The sequence below is a fragment of the Scyliorhinus canicula genome, chromosome 5 (genome assembly GCF_902713615.1).
Source record: "Scyliorhinus canicula chromosome 5, sScyCan1.1, whole genome shotgun sequence".
NCBI lineage: Eukaryota > Metazoa > Chordata > Chondrichthyes > Carcharhiniformes > Scyliorhinidae > Scyliorhinus > Scyliorhinus canicula.
This window is the reverse complement of record NC_052150.1, coordinates 37451787-37469891: the sequence shown is the minus strand read 5'-3', so window position 1 is coordinate 37469891 and position 18105 is coordinate 37451787. Positions and strand designations below refer to the sequence as shown.

The window sequence follows — 18105 nt, the reverse complement described above, 5'->3', positions numbered from 1 at the left end:
GTGTTTATAGAATAATCTCTACCTGTCGACGTGCGTATTGGCTGGTGCTCCTGTCCAAACACCCAATCAAGGAAGAGGGCTAAAGATGTCAAAACGCCTGCCCACTTCTCCAGCATCCCTCGGCAGTACAAGCATTGTGCGCGCACTAACAGCCTGATCTTATGTATATCAGCCTGTCAGGCACGAGATATAGGAGCACGACAATTAAGCGGAGAGAGAGAGAGAGAGATTAAATCCATTAAAATCACCAATGTGTCATGGAGCACAGAGAGAAAAAAAAGAGCCCGGGCTCAGTAATTACCATTTCCCATTACCATGGAAACAGACTCCGGCAACAAGTCAAGATCTGTAGTGAACATCTGCTGTCAGCCTCATTAAACGCGTGGCCCATCTTTTCATACTCATTCTTAATTTTAACCCAGATGCTGACAGAATTCTTTTTTATCTTTTGCCTCCACCTTCAAGCGAGAACTAATACATTCTTCCACTGTTTATCCTCCAGTCCAATTCTCCCTCAGCACAAAACGCAAAAGACTGGAATCTATTCCCTACAAACAGTTCCTTTAGTTTGACAGCCTCACAATTTGATTTACTGAAATGATCAAGCTCTGGGCTCTCAACATCGCAGAATATGCACCATATTATTTTTCCTGTCTGGATTTTTCAAGCATCCAGACATCATGCTGTGATTAGTCAAAAAATCTCCTGGATTACATTCTGCTTTTCAATGGTGCTAGGGTTTTTAAGAGTCCCATGCCAACTTATTACCTATTCTATTTTAACTCTTCTATTCTAAAGTTGCAATCAGTTAACATGAGGGGAATTATCGTCTGCAATTGTAAAATCTACTGCCAGCAATACGGGAATGAAGCCCACAGGTGCACAATATTTTTACAGTCAGCGTCTGAACAACTGGCTGGTGGTACATTCTACCCCGAAAGTGTTGATATGCAGAGCCACGACGCGAGGTAGTTGAACTTCCCTTTTCCCATTTTAAATTGAATCCCATCAAAGACAGGTCACCTTCACTATAATCATATTTTTAAGAGCTACTCCACCAAAGATCGAGGTGGAAATAATGATCAGCACTATTAAATATTTTGTAGCCTCCCCCTTGTACTATGACACACAGGCTCAAAGTACTCTTCCTTTGTAGTCAGTAGGTTTCACATTCAAGTTCTACTCCAGGGACTTGAGCATAAAACGAAGGCTGGCGCACTCAGTGCGGCACCGAAAGAGAATTGCACTTTGGAGTCGCTGTCCTTCAAATGAGACGTTAAAGATGTCGGATGGGCGTAAAAGATAGATATTTCAAAGAGTTGGCAAACTCTCCTTGCCAATATTTAAGCGCTGGCAAATGTGATTAGGTGAACGGGTCAGGTATTTCTCATGTGTCGGGGCACACTCGATGGGCCGAATGGCCTCTTCTGCACTATTATTCTGTGATTCTATCCCTTGACAAGTATCACAAAAAATAGATTACCTGGTCATTTATCTCATTGCTCTTTGAGGGAACTTGGGGTGCACAAATTGGCTGCTGCGTTTTTAACAGTCAACAGTGACCGCACTTGGGAAGCACTTCATTGCGTGGCCTGAGGTCACAGACCTCACTATTTAAATGTGAGTTCTTTATTCTTAAATATTAATACTGAAATCAAAGGCGACTTCTGCAAGTCCTGTATCTACAAATAATCCAATTTAATTTTTCAAACAAAACTGCAGCGTTTTTAATCTTTTAAAGTGATGCTCCATGAAACTGATGGATATCATAGACTATTTTATTGTTTCAATGCCTTGAACTGCAACATAAAAGGGAACTTAATGATGGTAATGGAGACACATTTCCTTTTTTACTCCCTTAATCTACATAACTGTAAGCTTTTAATTCTTGAACATTTTGAAGTGTTATAAAATCCAGCTATCATTTTGCATATTGAACAGATGCTTAAGGGACGTTACAGACTGCACCATCAATCTCCATAAAGAGCATTTTACTAATAATTCAGCAGAGTCTGACAAGTCCCTCTGGTGGTTGGATTCCTGATTTGCTCTAAAGCATGAATCTGTGAAGAACAGATTTATATATCATATGTGCGGCATCACTGTTAAACTTACAGGCCTCCAAACCTTTCCTCTCATAAGTGACAGCAGCAATAACACGAGTTTCAGAAACATAGGGAGGGCCTGCAGCCCATTGAGCCACAGCCATGTTTACAGATCAAACCCCGCCCATCAAGGAACTATCAATATTCTGAAGGGTCATATTGAACTTGAAACGTTAACTCTTGTTTCTCGCTCCGCAGATGCTTCCTGACATGCTCGGTTTTCCAGAATTTTCTGTTTTTACTGTAACACACAATTGGGTGACCAGAAATGCAGAGGGTGAACTAGACAACGGTCTTCCCATTGCGTTAGACGGCAACAATGCAACTTTCAATTTGTGCTATACAGCCTTCTGTTAATGCAACTCAAAGCTTTAGTTCACTCTTTACTGCAATGAAATACTACACTTGTAGTTTCACCGATTCATAATTTATAATTCCCAAACTTTCTCCTGATCAACTCGACTGTACTATTCAACACTTCACAGACATAGGAAGTGAATATTAATTTAATCAATAACTAAGCTGAGTACATACGGACTTCACAATACAGCCGGGGACTGATCTATGGGATTAGATCACAAGTGTGAGAAAGGGATAATGAGAAATGGTAACGTTTTCCTGAATAATAAAGATTTGAAAGCTTAAGCTTTCTGTAATTAGTTCTGATGCAGGTAAAGTTCAATCACAATTTAACAAATTGAAATGTGTAGGGAGGCGCTAAAGTAACAGCAAAGCATGTTCTGAGTATTCAGCTGTATTTTCTTTGATAATTTCTCACATTTCCTGATGATGTGACATGGTTTGACTGACTTCTAAACAGAAAACCTTGAAACTATCATTTGCAGAATTGGAACAAAGCAGTTAAATTTGAGTAGCTGTCAAAGTTCTGGGAAATGGAATCCTGTCATTTTTTTTCTGAAACAGAGCATCGGGTCCTCAGGGAAATGAACAAACAAACATGTAGCAGATTTGAAAAGCCAATTATCTGAGATTTTTATACATTTTAATAGTATTGCTGTGAGCAGGTATACCATTTTGCTTTTAAGGGGTGCAAGATATGGAGCACATAATATAAATACCAGGCTATTTTGGATTCTACAGCCTCATGGTGTAGTGGTATCATGAAAATCACTAGAAAATAGCAGCCGAACAACTGTGTAGTGGTCCTGCACCGTTTTCTAGTTTCACCCATCAAAATCTCTTTGGTTTCCACCATAACAATGTGTTTGTCAAAAAAATCATTGCTAAAGCAGAACAGTGCAGCATTTTTTTTAACTTCTTCTGGTGATGCTAATTAATGCTCAGTCAATTAATGCTAAAGGGCAAGCATGACTGGTGAATACTGATGAGAATTGGAATTAGATTTCACTGGAGTATACAGCCGCAAATGTTTGAAATACTGCAGCTAGCGAACTACCACAAATGTTGCAAGTGCCTACTTTTGTGAATTATATGGATCAGACAGAGCGAGATACAAAAAAACTGGACAACCACATTGTGGTGAATGTATTATGCCAATAATCCACCATTGTATTTGTATCTGTGCAATTGCCCTTGTAATTGTATCTGTGCTATGCTGTTACCCTTGTGGGCTCCTCCTATGGGCCATTGTACGGCATTATCCACAGGGGAACATGTTGGGGCCTGTATGGGCTCCGCCCATGGCTCCTCCCTTGAAGGGAGGTATAAAGAGCAGTCGACCTGTAGGCGGTTCTCAGTATTGGATCAATCGCAGGCAGGCACTGTTCTAAGTTGATTAAAGCCACGGTTTACTTCTACTCTTGTCTCGAGTGAATTGATGGTTGCATCACACATGGGGCATTATCTCAGAACTGGCGGATTGTGCACTTCACACTGGCTGGGCCTACGTAGCTGTGCGGTCAAGCTCCATCCTATGCAAACTAGCTTAGTGAGTGATTATTGCAACAGTCAAAATAAACCTCACTTCACTCTATTAAATAAAACATAAACTCCCAACACAGCTACCATGCCCAATGCCAACTTTAACACTTTCAAAACCTTTTCCTCCCTTTTCATTTTCCTGCTTAAGAACGAGGACATGGGATTCTCCATTGGCTGACACCGAAATCGGAAAACGAGATTGTGCGGAGAATAGATCTGACGGCAAAATCGCGGTGGTCGCCGATTTGACGCCAAATCGCAATCCTACGTCTCCTCGACAGCGGTGTCAATGTGGTCCGGAACGCACATATAGTAGACACTGTTTGCATATCATTAGCGGTCCTGACCCAGTATTCTCCAGGGTGTCCGCCATTCTCCGCCTCCAATGGGCCGAGTTCCCGATGGCGCGTTTCACTTGTGATTTTAAAAATCGTGAAACCGACACCATGGCTGCTGAGAGAGAGACAGGGTACATTAAGTGTCTAACATCACTACAGCTTGCTGACAGTTGTGCTTCTGGCCGGGGGCTTCTTCTAGGGCCGGGGGAGTAGCGGGGGGTGGCCAGAATGTGGTCTGTGGGGTTGGGGTGGACGGGCACAGAACACCTTTGCCACAGCCGGAAAGGCAGCCACGCAGCTGCGCACCCAACTGACAGCCCACTGTGAACCTAGGGCCACAGATCATATGCCCCCCCCCCCCCCCCCCCCCCCCCCCCCGGCACCCCCCTAGGTCCCCTCTGGGCCCAGCTGACCCATCAGCTGCATGGGCGGACTCCAGTACAACCAGTGCCATGTTGTTGGCTGGGATGATATTTGTGGGGATTGTAAAGTGGTTGCAGCTCATCAACCTCCTGAGTCTCAGTCACGGACCTGTTGAATACTGCACCATTGTTCATTGGAATCGATTGTGTTCCACGTGGCATTGGTGCTAGCCCCTCCACAGATGCTGAATCCGTCCAGGTTCACCGCCGGTTTCACAGTCGCGGAAGGCCACGAATCCTGCCCCACCGTCAACACTTAGTCTCAGGAATGGAGAATCCAGCCCGTTATTGTTAAATGGTGTGTGACACAGGGAGTGAAGTAAACGCCAGCGTATCATGTACAGGTTTGAGGATTAAGCTGAAGGCATCAGAATTCTTGATATCCCCAAAAAAATGTGCTTTGAGACTTGGTGGTGGCAGTGGTGACATCACTCCCTTTAGTCCTTCTTCAGATATCAACCCTAGTATTCTCGTCTGTGACTCAATGCCTGTGGGTTCACGTCCAACTCTGCAAGCTTGAGTACGTAATCTAGGCCCCATTCCAGTGTAGTACTGAGCAAGTGCTGCACTGCCAAAGGTCTTTCAGGTGGAACATTAAACCGGGATCTCAGTCCTGTTTTCAACTGGACAGAAAGGTGCACCTTATGTTTTCAAAGGTGAACAGTATAGTTCACCTCGCACCCTGGCCAACATTTAATCCTCAACCAACATGAATTCATGAATTCAGCTAAAATGCAATCACAAGGGGCGAAATTTTCCGACCCCCAGCAGGGTCGGAGAATCGCCTGGGGCTGCCTAAAATCCCCCCCCCACCGTGGCAGAGATTCTCCGCCACCCGGGAAGTGGCGGCGGCGGAATCTCGCCACTCCGATCGGAGAGGCCCCTGCGGTGATTCTCCAGCCCGGATGGGCCGAAGTCCCGCCGCTGGGAGGCCTCTCCCGCCGCCGAGGTTTGAACACCTCTGGAACGCCCTGGGGGGGGCGGGGGGCGATCGAACCCCGGGGGTGCCCCCACGGTGGCCTGGCCCGCGATCGGGGCCCCCCGCTCAGACTCCGGGCCAGTGCCCTGGGTGCACTATTTCTCCTTCCGCGGCCGCCATGGCGGAAGTGGAAGAGAACCCCACATCGCGCATGCGCCGGCAGTGATGTCAGCGGCCAGCTGCCGCTGACGTCACTGCCGGCGCATGCGCGGACCGGCGAAAGCCTTTCAGCCAGCCCCGCTGCCGGGGGCGCCGGTTTTTTGCGCCAGTCTTATGGTGCCAACCGCTCAGGCGCAGGGATGGCCCCCAAAGGTGGGGAGAATTCCCCACCTTTGGGGAGGCCCGACCCCTGAGTGGTTGGCGCCACTCCCCTACTCCGGGACCCTCCGTCACGCCGGGTAGGGGAGAATGCCGCCCAAGGTCTGTCTCTCCTAAAGTGGCCACTGGTTGCAATGTCTCATTGTTTCCCCAAGCTCATGTTTACTTTCCGACCATAAACTCTCTCTCAACTCAATAGAAACAGAGGGCGCGATTCTCCGCTCCCCACGCTGGGTGGGAGAATCGCGGGAGGGCCGGGCGACTCACGACACGCCCTCCTGGCGCCCCCCCGCGATTCTCCCACCCCCCGCTTGGAAGAATCGCTGCTCGCCGTTTTTCACGGTGACTGACGATTCTCCGGCCCGGATGGGCTGAGCAGCCTGCCGTTCCCGACCGGTTCATGACGGCAGCAAACACACCTGGTCGCTGCCGTCGTGAACATGGGCGCCAAAGGTAAGTTTGTGGCTTGTGGGGGGCGGAGAGGGGATTGAGCACCACGGCCGTTCTCGGGAGGGGACTGGCCTGCAATCAGTGCCCACCGATCGTCGGGCCGGTGTCTTAAAGGGACGCACTCTTTCCCCTCCGCCGCCCCGCAAGATCAAGCTACCACGTCTTGCGGGGCAGCGGAGGGGAAGACGGCAACCGCGGGTTTGAGCCGTCAGCCGTCGTGACGTCAGCCGCGCATGCGCGGGTTGGAGCCACCCAACCTGCGCATGCGTGGCTGACGTCACATAGGCGCCGCTGTCGCGTCACTCTCGGCGCGCCGCCCAGCGGCCGAGAGTTACGGAGCGCCGCTCCTAGCCCTGCCGGGAGGGGAGAATAGGGGGCGAGGAGCGGCCTCCGAGGCCGTCGTGAAACCCGGCCGAGTTCACTACGGCCCTCCCGATTTTTCCCGGGAGCGGAGAATTCCGCCCAGAGTTTGAATGAAAACTGAAACCCCCCCACACATGCAAACAGTTTTGTCTAATATGAATCTAACTAGAGTTTACCTTTCCTTACACAGGAACACTAAATTAAACCCACTTAAATCGATACCTTATTTCTAATATCTAACAATACAAACATATATTACTCAAAGCTACCTCTGCTTCTTGACACAGGAGATGAAAAACCTGCCCCTTTCCCGTCTGCCTCCTTACCATCCAAGACCCAAACACTTTTATTAAAGCAAATTACTGCAGAAGCTGGAAACTGAAACAAAAAGAGAAAATACTGGACAATCTCAGCAGGTCTGCCAGCATCTATGGAGTGAGAAACGAGCTCAAGTTTCGAATCTGGGCGACTCTTTATCAAAGCTGTAAAGAACTGGAAATAGGGTCAGATTTATACTGTTGTGGGGTGGGGGGTGGGGGGGGGGGGGGGGGGGAAGGGTGGACCAGTGGGGCTGGATAGAGGGCCAACGATAGGTGGAGATTGACAAAAATGTGGACAGAAGGAAAAAAGGAATGTAAATAGGGACGATCAAGGCCTAAGGAGGATGCAACACCAACATACATGTACCTCTTCCAATTTAGTTTACTGTATTTGTTGTTTGCAATGCTATGCTGTCTGCTCTATGTTGAGGCGACCAAACACATTTTGGGTGACCACCTTGTGCAGCCTGCAAGTGCCATCCTGAGCTCCTCGCTGTTAACACTGAATCTGTAATGCAATCAAATGCATGCTTTAAATGAGTAATTAAGCACAGCCATCCCCAATTGGGGAAGGATTAGGGAATCATTGTAAAAGAATATGAAATTGTTCACTCTGAGTATTTAATAATATTCTCTGCCTATCACAGACATTCTCTTTTGTTCTTTTCCCCACCCCACCCCTTCACACGATTAAAACTTATAGCATCGCTAGTTTTTCCCAATTCTGATGAAAAATCATCAACCTTCTTCTCTCTCTGCAGATGCTGCCCGAGTATCTCTGGCATTTTCTTTTTTATTTCAAATTTCCAGAATCCACAGCACGTTGCTGTTTTCACAGCAGTGTGTATTTCACAACTTGAAGCCTTTTTTGAACACAGCTGCCATATGGCAGCGCATCAAACATGACGGCAACTCAAAACAGGTGGCTAAGGTTGGAGAACATGTACAATAAACCCCCCGACTCTCCTCCTGCTCTGTCAGCTGCTCTTTACTGGTACAGGTTGACCCAGCACCCGACACGGTGGCACAGTGGGGAGAGGCATGGTAGCACAGTGGTGGGCGGCATGGTAGCACAGTGGTTAGTACTGTTGCTTCACAGCGCCAGGGACCCAGGTTCGAGTCCCAGCTTGGATCACTGTCTGTTTGGAGTCTGCACGTTCTCCCCATGTCTGCGTGGGTTTCCTCCGGGTGCTCCAGTTTCTTCCCGCAGTCCAAAGATGTGCGGGTTAGGTAGATTGGTCATGCTAAATTGCCTCGTAGTGCCCAAATGTTAGGTGGGTTATGGGGATCATAGATCATAGAATTTAGTCTGCACCGGCTCTTGGAAAGAGCACCCTACCCAAGCCCACACCTCCACCCTATCCCCATAACCCAGTAACCCCACCCAACACTAAGGGCAATTTTGGACACTGAGGGCAATTTAACATGACCAATCCACCTCACCTGCACATCTTTGGACTGTGGGAGGGTGGTGGTGTTCTTTCAGGGGCCGGTGTAGACTGAGTGGCCTCCTTCTGCACTGTAAATTCTATGATTCAATGATTCAGGCTGCCTCAACCCTGTTGAAAGCCTAACATCATCATTCAGCTGCTTATTTTCTTTGGTGAATGAAGAAACCCGAGCTCTGCTGTGGATAAGAGCCCTGGTCACTGGCTCCTAGCTGCGTCAAGTTCTGCGTTTCTGTTCTTCAAGAAACAGGTAACATTACTTGATCACTTTGAAATGGGATCATTTTTATATTTCAACTACTGTCTCCTGTCTTATTTACTTTTACGAAAATCTCTTTGATTGGGAGAGACTAGAGGATTGCCAATGGCAGTCAACCTTCTAAGAAGATGAAGACAGCAATGAACAGAGAGTAGCCATGAGAGGCAATGGACTAAGGGTAGAGGATAGTGGATAGAGGTTACAAAATAAGGCTACAGGAAAGAACAGGGTAATAGAACTAACTGGATAGCTTCCTCATGCGTGGAACGGCTTCTTTCTATGATATATAAATCCATGATTACTATCTCTCGTGTAACTTTTACACAGAAGTTTGTTTCTTTTGTATCCTTAAAGAATGACTTTCACTCATGAAATGTGTACAAATTTGATTTTAATGCATATTTGTAATGATTATTTGATGAAAGAATTAGCACTGTTTGTGCGAAGTGGAGTAGGAGGGAGGACTTTTGATTTCTGAGACTTTGGGACCAGTTCTGGGCCAGGTGGGACCAGTACAAGTGGGACGGGTTACAGCACCTTAAAAGACTAATGCCCTCATGGGAGTGCTGTTGGAGAGGGTTTCAACTAAATTGGAGGGGGAAGAGAACCTGAGGGGAATTCCAGAATAGAGAGGAGAAACAGGGGGGGTGAACTTTGAATTCAATAAAAGTCTGGAATTTTTAACAAGTCTAATAATGACCATGAATCCATTGTCGTAGAAATCCATCTTACTCACAAATATCCTTTGGGGAAGTAAATCTGCCATCCTTACCTGGTCTGGCCTACATGTGACTCCAGATCCACAGCATTGCGATTGCCCCTCCAACGGCTATTCTCCGCCCCCGCGCCGGGCGTGGAGTGTTGGAGAATCCGGCTCGTGGCCTCTCGAGGGCCCGGTCCAGTTTCACGTGCACCACTTTGGAGATTACCCTAAAAACCTCTTTCCGTTAATCCTCCAGCTTTGGACAGGACCAAAACATATGAACGTGATTTGCGGAGCCAGAGAATCAAGGGAGGCTTGTGCATCCCGGGTGAGTAGGGCTTAAATCTACTTCTGGGAGCGCCATTTGGTCCTACCCCCTTTGGGAGGAGTTCCAACTCCGATGCTTTGTGGGACTTGGGTGAATCCTGCGAGGCGCGGAGATTGCCGTGAGGCCCACCGCGTTGTGCTGTCGCTCAAGCGCAACAAGGCCAGAGAATTGTGCCCGTAGTATTTTATATACCTTGATCAGATACCCTCTCATCCTGCTAAACTCCAGCAAGTATAAGCCCAAACTGTTTAATCTCACCTCATACATGAAGGCATTCAAGAGAGTACAGCAGAGATTCACGTGATTTCAGGGCTAAAGAACTGTAGCTATGAGGATAGATTGGAGCGGTTGGGACTGTTTTCCTTGGAGAAAAGAAGCCTAAGAAGAGAATTTCTTGAGGTTTCCAAGAGCCTAATTCGTATGGACAGGATAAATAGTGAGAAACTGTTCCCTCTCAAGAGAGCATCAAGAACTAGAGAGCACAGATTTGAGTAAAAGTGAGGTGAGGACAAGTCTTTTTCATCGAAAGGGTGGTTGGAGTCTGGATTGAGCTTCCTGAGAGAATGGCTGAGGCAGATTCAATTGAGGTATTCAAAAGGGAATTGGATTGCTATCTAAAAGAAAGAATGGTCAAGGTGGAGAGGATAAGGCAGGGAGGCGGGACTAAGTAGAATGCTCTTTCAGAGAGCCAGTACATGCTCGATGGGCTGAATGGCCTCCTTCAGCACTGGAAAGATTTTGTGATGCTGTTTAGATCTTCCTATAAATGCGATCTACAGTACTATGTGCTGTATTTGACATTTCTAAAATATTTCCCATTAAATTCTCAAACTGTTTATAAGTATGTTGATAGAAGGGACAGGTTCATGATAAGTCAACAACACTACTTTTGTTAAATGGTAAATCAAATGTTTCAGTTGTGACTTTGAGCATGATAAATGTATTAAGCCTAAAGCCTGCAACTAGTATATGTTAATTGAATCAGAGGCTAATGCAGTGCTGTATTTGTACAGCATGGATGTGATCACTCAAATTTCCTGTGTTAACCAGGCTAACTTGCTCAAATATCACATTGGCTAAATCAAACCAATCAAAGCAGTCACCATGCTGATTGGTATGTAATCAATGAAACATTTAAAGCAGTCAACATGCCAGTGACAAAATATGAACCATTCAAAACTTGTCTCATTCACTTAACAGGTAAGAAAAGTTATAAATTAATAATTGATAACAATCAAGTATTAATTCTGCCTTCCAATAGTGTTATTCATTCGCAAATACCGTAAAATTGATTAATCAATCTCCTCAAACTGTTTTAAGTACTTTAATTGACTCTATAGCTTCTCCATACACCCAATCAAACTTGTTTCAGAAAAGCTCTCAGAGTTTCTCTCACTGATGCCTTCTCTTTTTCTGTTGCTGGGGTTGTAAGTTTCACCCAGTTCCCAGAACTTGATTCTTCAACTGACAGGGACAACTTAGCTCAATTTATATGTTAGAAAGTGATGCAGCATGGGACTTATTCTCATCCAAACCTCTGAAAGAGCACTTCACCCAAGCCCACTCCTTTGCCCTATAACCAGTTACTCCTTAACCTACCTACATATCTTTGGACACTAAGGGACAATTTAGCGTAACCGATCCACCTAACCTGCACACTTTTGGATTGTTGGAGGAAACCAGAGCACCTGGACAAAACCCACACAGACACTGGGAGAATGTGCAAACGCCAAACAGATAGTCACCCACGGTAGGAACTGAACCCGGAGTTCCTGGCGCTGTGAGGTAGCACTGATAACCTCCTCCAGGAGGAAACTGGAGCATCCGAAGGAAACCCGCGCAGATACAGGGGGAACGCACAGACAGTGACCCAAGCTGGGAATCAAACTTGGGTCCCTGGCGCTGTGAAGCATCAGTGCTAACCACTGTGCTACCATGCTGCCCTGTACCTGCATAGTTAAATAGTGTTCAAATATTTCACCTATATCTTTCAGTATCAGAATAACCCTGAGGTTTATGAAGATAGGTTGCATAACTTGGTTTGTAATGTCTGAGTATAGGAGATTGAGGAGAGACTTGATGAGGTGTTTAAAGCATTAAAACGATTTGATGGGTTAGATTGAGAGGAACAATTTCCTTGGGGAATCAAGAACAAGGGTATATAAATTAAAATTCAGAGTGAAACTAAGAAACATCATTTCACACAGAGTGGCAGAAATTTGGATCATCGTTCCCCTCAAAAGGCTGCAATGCAGGGACAATTGGTGAGTTTGAGGCTATGATTGATAGGTTTTTGTTAGGTAAAGGTTCTAAGGAATGTGGATCAAAAGTAGGAAGAGAGCAATGTGGACAGATCAGTCCTGTGCCTGAAGCAGGCTTGAGAAGATGGATGTCACACATTTTCAACCATGTTATAGGGTATCAAACATTCAGGAATTCTGACGGCATCTAGCACTGGTCGAGGCCAGAATGTCTTCATTTTTCATTTCATTTCATGAATATTATTGCCACAAAGTTGAACAAAAAAAGGATAAACACAATGCTCTTCCCTGTCAAGATAACTGGACAAAGTGAAGGGTGTGTTTTGAATTTAAATGCACTTTTCACTAAATAATGAAAATAAATCAGACAGGAAGTGTGATTTAATCTCAGATTGGATCTGTTGATTAATCTCTACCTCGTTGGGATTAATGTAATGCTGCTGAGATATCCTCGGTAAATTTGCTCTGTTTGTGTCACATCCTTATTTTTGAATGACACAGTATCTTCTCTTCAATATGATCTGCCAACATAATCTAAGCATTAATTCAACAAAGCAGGCCATTAATAAAGAGAAGGCAAATGGAACTTCACTGGGAATAAGCTCAAATATATTTCTTCCCACATAACGACAGATTTATGACTTCGGAGTTATTTAAACATTTCACAAATATAATGGCTAGAACAGTCAGCAGATACATCATCCAAGTCTGCTCAAAGCAAAAGGTATTAAGGAAAGTGTTCCTGAAGCCACATTTATCAGAAAGCACTTGCAACTCCCAGCAGAGAATTAATGACACGGGATCCCTAGATGCACTGGGAAACCAAACTTATTGCCAACAAGGAGTTTAAGTGACAATATTGTTAAATCCTTATGGTTAGGTTACATTACTGATTCACAGCATAGAAGTGCATGGGGCAGGATTCTCTGTCCCGCCGCACCCATTTTCCGGTGAGCCGCACCTCCGTCAACAGCGGGGTTCTCCATCCCGGCAGCTGGCCAATGGGATTTCCCCATTGTGGGTACCCCCACGCTGTCGGGAAATCCGTGGGCATGAATGAGTTGCTGGAGAAACGGAGGATCCCGCCGACAGAAAATCCAGCCCATGATAAAGCGGGTTACCTTGGAGCTGGTTTAGCACAGTGGGCTAAACATATGGCTTGTAATGCAGAACAGGGCCAGCAGTGTGGGTTCAATTACCGTTCCGGCCTCCCCGAACAGGCGCCTGAATGTGGCGACTAGGGGCTTTTCACAGTAACTTCATTGAAGCCTACTTGTGACAATAAGTTAATATTATTATTTATTATTATCAGTAATATAGGAAGTACTGAGATTAACACTGGCAAACACTGTTGCCAGTCCTGCATCCGTGTTATGGATCTATAGGGTATGTAACAACAAAACACATAGTCCGGTCACTTTATCAAGCAGTAATGCCTGGAAGATTAACTTATTTGTTAATAACTTCTAAAGCGTTCTCGGTCTACTATCAACAAGTTTTTTAAAAATAGATTTTTTTAAAATTACTTTATCAGAGTTACAGAGCCAGAGCTCAGAGTGTGGACAGGAGAAAACCCCTAATCCAGCTCCTTGCCTACTCCAAAAACTAATTCAAATTGAATCCAATTCATAGTCCACATAAGAGAGACATACCAGATCCAGGCATTACACCTGACCTCATGCTCATCTTAGCCAAAACCAATGAATGTTTTAATAGAAACAAATTCAGCATTTCCTAATCAGAGGGTGCTGATTCTGGGTAGAATGATAATCCTAAATGAGGCAGCTGTCAAACCATAACTAGAGTCTTTGATCCTTCCTGTTTCAATTGTTGAACAGTTGAGCTACACTGGGAATATGCTCTTGGCACAGTGTAAACTAACCTCGAGAAGAGTACCATGTTGCCAGCATCCAGAAGGTGAGGAGGCTTATATTTGTTACATTAAATAGAATGTTCAGCACCAAAAGAGGCCATTTGGCCCAACCTGGTCAGAAAATACACGTGATATTTGCCAATGTTTCACCCAGGCTGTTAGAGGTAGGCTGATCTTGCAGAAAATAATGCAGGATCTCTCATTGATTGAAGTAGGTTTTTTTGCTGATTCATTCGGTGCAAAGATCTTGAACTCCTCAACATTGTTCCAAGGAATGAGATACTGCGGCTCTAGCACAGGCTTCAGATCAAGCACCAGAGAGGAGGGGTTTGGTAAGGAGTTTGGTAAGGAGTTTATTAGCTAAATGTAAACCCATTGGCATGCACACCAATCCATGGAAGGCAGTGAAATTAATCACAGTGATAGAATCTGTTATTAGCCTGTTATTTAGTTATTTGTTTAATCATGTTGGTGAGACAGCTGCTATAGACACATCACAACACCAAACACATATTTTTCACAGTCAGTCACTGATTAGCTGCAATGCAGGCAGTTACGATTCTTTAGAATATAAATCTAGTCCTTAGGAAGCCTTTTCATTCTCCGATATCGGTGCAAAGGGGGGTCTTGACACAGCTCCCCTTCCCCATATCTAGTGACTATAAAGAAGAACCTGTTCCTTCGAATGTCAGACCATCAATAAATATGATTTTTAACAAGTCTGCAATGGCACCTCCTGCAACCTCAGGAGGCCCCAAAGGTGTTAAATGAATGGAAGTTCATTCTTCGCAGCCAGTCTAGTCTTTCTCATGCTTCTTCCTTTTCTCCCAAGGAGTGAACACGCATTGTAAAGCAGCATGTTTCAAACTTTTTTGTTGGGACCCACTTGCCAACAGGTCGACCTTCGCGACCCACGTCAACTGCCCTTCGCAACACATGCCACACTCGCTTACCTTTATTGCAAAATGGGAGTCCCTTGCTCCTCACTTGAATCAGGTTCAAAGGAGGAAAAGGCAATGCACATATCAGATGCAGACATCAGCCAGTTCCTTTGTGCCATCTTCATCTTTATGAAAACGGAAAATCCAACCCCGCATAAGTCGGTCGTCGTTAAGGGCAATAGCAACAAAATGTGTGTTTTACTCAACACTGGATTCTCCTGGGAGATGCTGTACCAGAATGCTGACAGTCTCATGGACTTTTGCCGTGTTTTAATGTGGTATCACAGGTCAGCTACAGCAGCTTAGTCTTTTTATTTGGAGTCAGCTCTAAGTTAATAACTGACTCTGGGACATCAACCGCAAAAGTAATTTTTCACCCACCACTTCTCTTTCAAAATCTAAAACTTTTCATTTGCCAGTACTTCTCTGTATATAACACACATGAGCTTTGCATCCTTATTAGCACTAGCCTAATTGACAAAACCGTACCTCAAGAAATCATCTTTATACTGCTTTGTTCCTGAGCTAAGTTTCTTCTTTGTAGGCTGTTAACCAGAGGCCCTGGAGCTCTGTACAGAGCTAATACCAGCACTGCTCTGGACTCTCCTGTGCAGCTCGCTACAGCAGATTCTGTTGTGAGATCCTGTCCAATAGGTAAAACTGCCTTTTGAGTCTGTGGCTGTCTCTTACTTTTTGGAAAACCATTCATCTTCGCAGTTCACTTGCCTTGCTTGCCAGCAGCTGGAAAATGGAAGCAACACTGTTCTGTGATTTGGTGCCAAAAACACCTATCTGGATGGGCGTTTGACATCAAGTGTACGTGCAGGGTGCATGACCTGCTCTCTGCTGCCACTTCTGGCCAGAAGACTCCACACAGTCTCATTTATTTCCATTTAAAAGGCAGCAGTGGCTGCCATTCTCAATGTAACAGCCTGGAGTGGCTGTTGAGTGCTTCTCCGTGGATGGGGACCACCGCGGGATTGGCATGATCGATTGCTTCGCAGCCCTCCCGACTCCCGCCCGCGAGTTGTGACTTGCATTTTGAAAAATCCTGTTGTAAAGAGCTCACATAGAAAGTGATGTGACTTAGAAGGGTGGTTTGTGCCTGAGGAACCGCCTTGGTCTCTCTCCTGCATGACTTGCACCATCAGGAAAGGAGAAGGAAATTGGCAGCATGGCCCCGAGGAAGGAGAAAAATCAAACCGCCATTTTTTTGTGCTAGTTTGATACAGGAAAGATGCACGAAAGCTAAACAAAGTTTCAAAACACTTGGAAAATAATGAAGCTCGACCCTTCTTTGCGATCTGCAAGGCAACATACTCTTCATGAGCTTCAGGTGACTCATGAACTGCAGCTTTCAGCTCGAGAGTCTGGCATTCGTCATCTGAGCCCCCACGATTAGATCATTGCTGCAAAACCACTCAAGAATTTCTCTTTTTATTTAGAAGTATATTATAAATAGTAGAGATTTGCCGATGGTTGTTCTGCAACTTTCCTACTTAACGATGCTGTTTTAAAGAAACCAAATCACAAGAGAACATTTAGGCACAGTAAATAGGTCACCAGGGGCAATGCAGTTCATCTGATTATTTCCGATAATTGGATGACTTAATCTTACAATCTTGTATGTGTAATATATCGGATCAATGATTTTTCTGCCAAAGGTCAGTCGACTATTCTATGGCCAAGTTCCCTGACGTGACCTTAACAGTAGTAGTTTTTTTTCCCCAAATCGGAATATAGGGCCCAAGTTAATCACCGCGTTGTGTCCAACACGGATCTGGGCACGCCGGGTAAATAACAGGAAAGGCCAAAATTGAGATTCGCGAGTTTGTTATCTAACCGGCCCGCTCCCGATAGCAAGTTCTGGATCATGCCTAAATATGGAGAGCATATCATTTGCATTCATTTCCGTCTCATTAGACTGACATTGAATGTAATGGCCTTCCAGGAACTAACTAGCTGTCCAGCGAAGAGCAAGGTGGGCGTTGTTTAGTACTCCTTTTTTAAAATGTGAAGTGGCGCAATGGCTGTTGGGAACTGAGGTGATTAGCCATTTCCATTTTCCATCATGCAGCTCAAGGGCACTGGGGCAGCCTCAGGAGAGGTGGTCGAGCTTGGCTGGGGAGCTGAAGTGTCCCAGATCAGGGGTTGCCCCTGGGCCGGTGGGGGATTGGTGAAGGGCTTTTCATCTATGAGGCTTTCAAGCCACCATTAAATATTGTGGATACTCCTAACAGGAGCAACTACAGCTGCTGCATATCTGTCCTACCAACACTTCCAGGACAGAGCCCTGCTCGTGGTTCTATGCTGAAAGTCTCTTTAACTCCCTTTGAAAGTGTGCAGGCTCTAGCTTCACAGCTGAAGGCTACTTCTAATAAGGGATTGGCCTTGTTAGTTGTGAGAGCAGTTCACAGCTGTAGGTTGTGTTTGCTGCTTGCTTCTGCTGGTGGCTGCAGATGCCTGGAGGCTGCTGTTGCTGCTTCCTTCCTTTTCTGTAGCCGGAAAGAAAGACAATGGGCTGGATTCTCCATCCCGCCTCGTCACATTTCTGTTTCACTCCACTGGCAGGATACTCCTTTATGGCGGCTGGTCAATGGGAAAATGAGCTGATATAGCTTTTGTACTGATACCAGTATGAAGCATTGCGTTTCCTTGTTGTTTAATGGTTAGTGTGGTATGTGGAATGTTAAGTTGATTTTCAAATCTTTGTTACTGTTGACCATTTAATAAACAAAATATTCTCGAGTGGTGCTGCAGGTTGTGCTTGCTGCTGCTTGTGGCTGCAAATTCCAGGAGGCTTCAGGTGCTGTTCCCTTCTTTTTCAGCAGCCTGCATTAAGGAAAAGGAGGATGGGAAGATGAACAGCTGCATGGGCTGAAGGAGGGGGAGGGGAAATCGTTCTCACCTCTGGAGTGTTCCGGGTTGGTGTGAGAGGCATATTGATTCAAATGAGCTTTTTGCTGCTTACAGCTGCCTGGAGGTTGTGTGTTTGTTTGATGCCGCCCTTTTGCTTTTGTGGCATGGAAAAAGGAAAGGGTTGGATGGAAGATGACCTGCTGCCAGGGCTGGAGAAAGGGAAGTGGAGCTCTTTC

The 18105-nt window shown here is 45.5% G+C and overlaps 1 protein-coding gene across 4 annotated transcripts in view; it reads right to left on the bottom strand.

Annotated features, from left to right (window-relative positions):
- elmo1 (engulfment and cell motility 1 (ced-12 homolog, C. elegans)) overlaps window positions 1–18105 on the bottom strand; it is a 330714-nt gene that overhangs the window by 70978 nt on the left and 241631 nt on the right. Inside the window, exon 1 of one of the 4 annotated variants that reach the window (XM_038796919.1) lies at window positions 23–47. The exons of the other annotated variants lie outside the window; for them this stretch is intronic. The gene's annotated coding sequence lies outside the window, so the exon portion shown is untranslated. Of the gene's footprint in view, window positions 1–22; window positions 48–18105 lie in introns of those variants that run through there. 4 annotated transcript variants of the gene reach the window in all.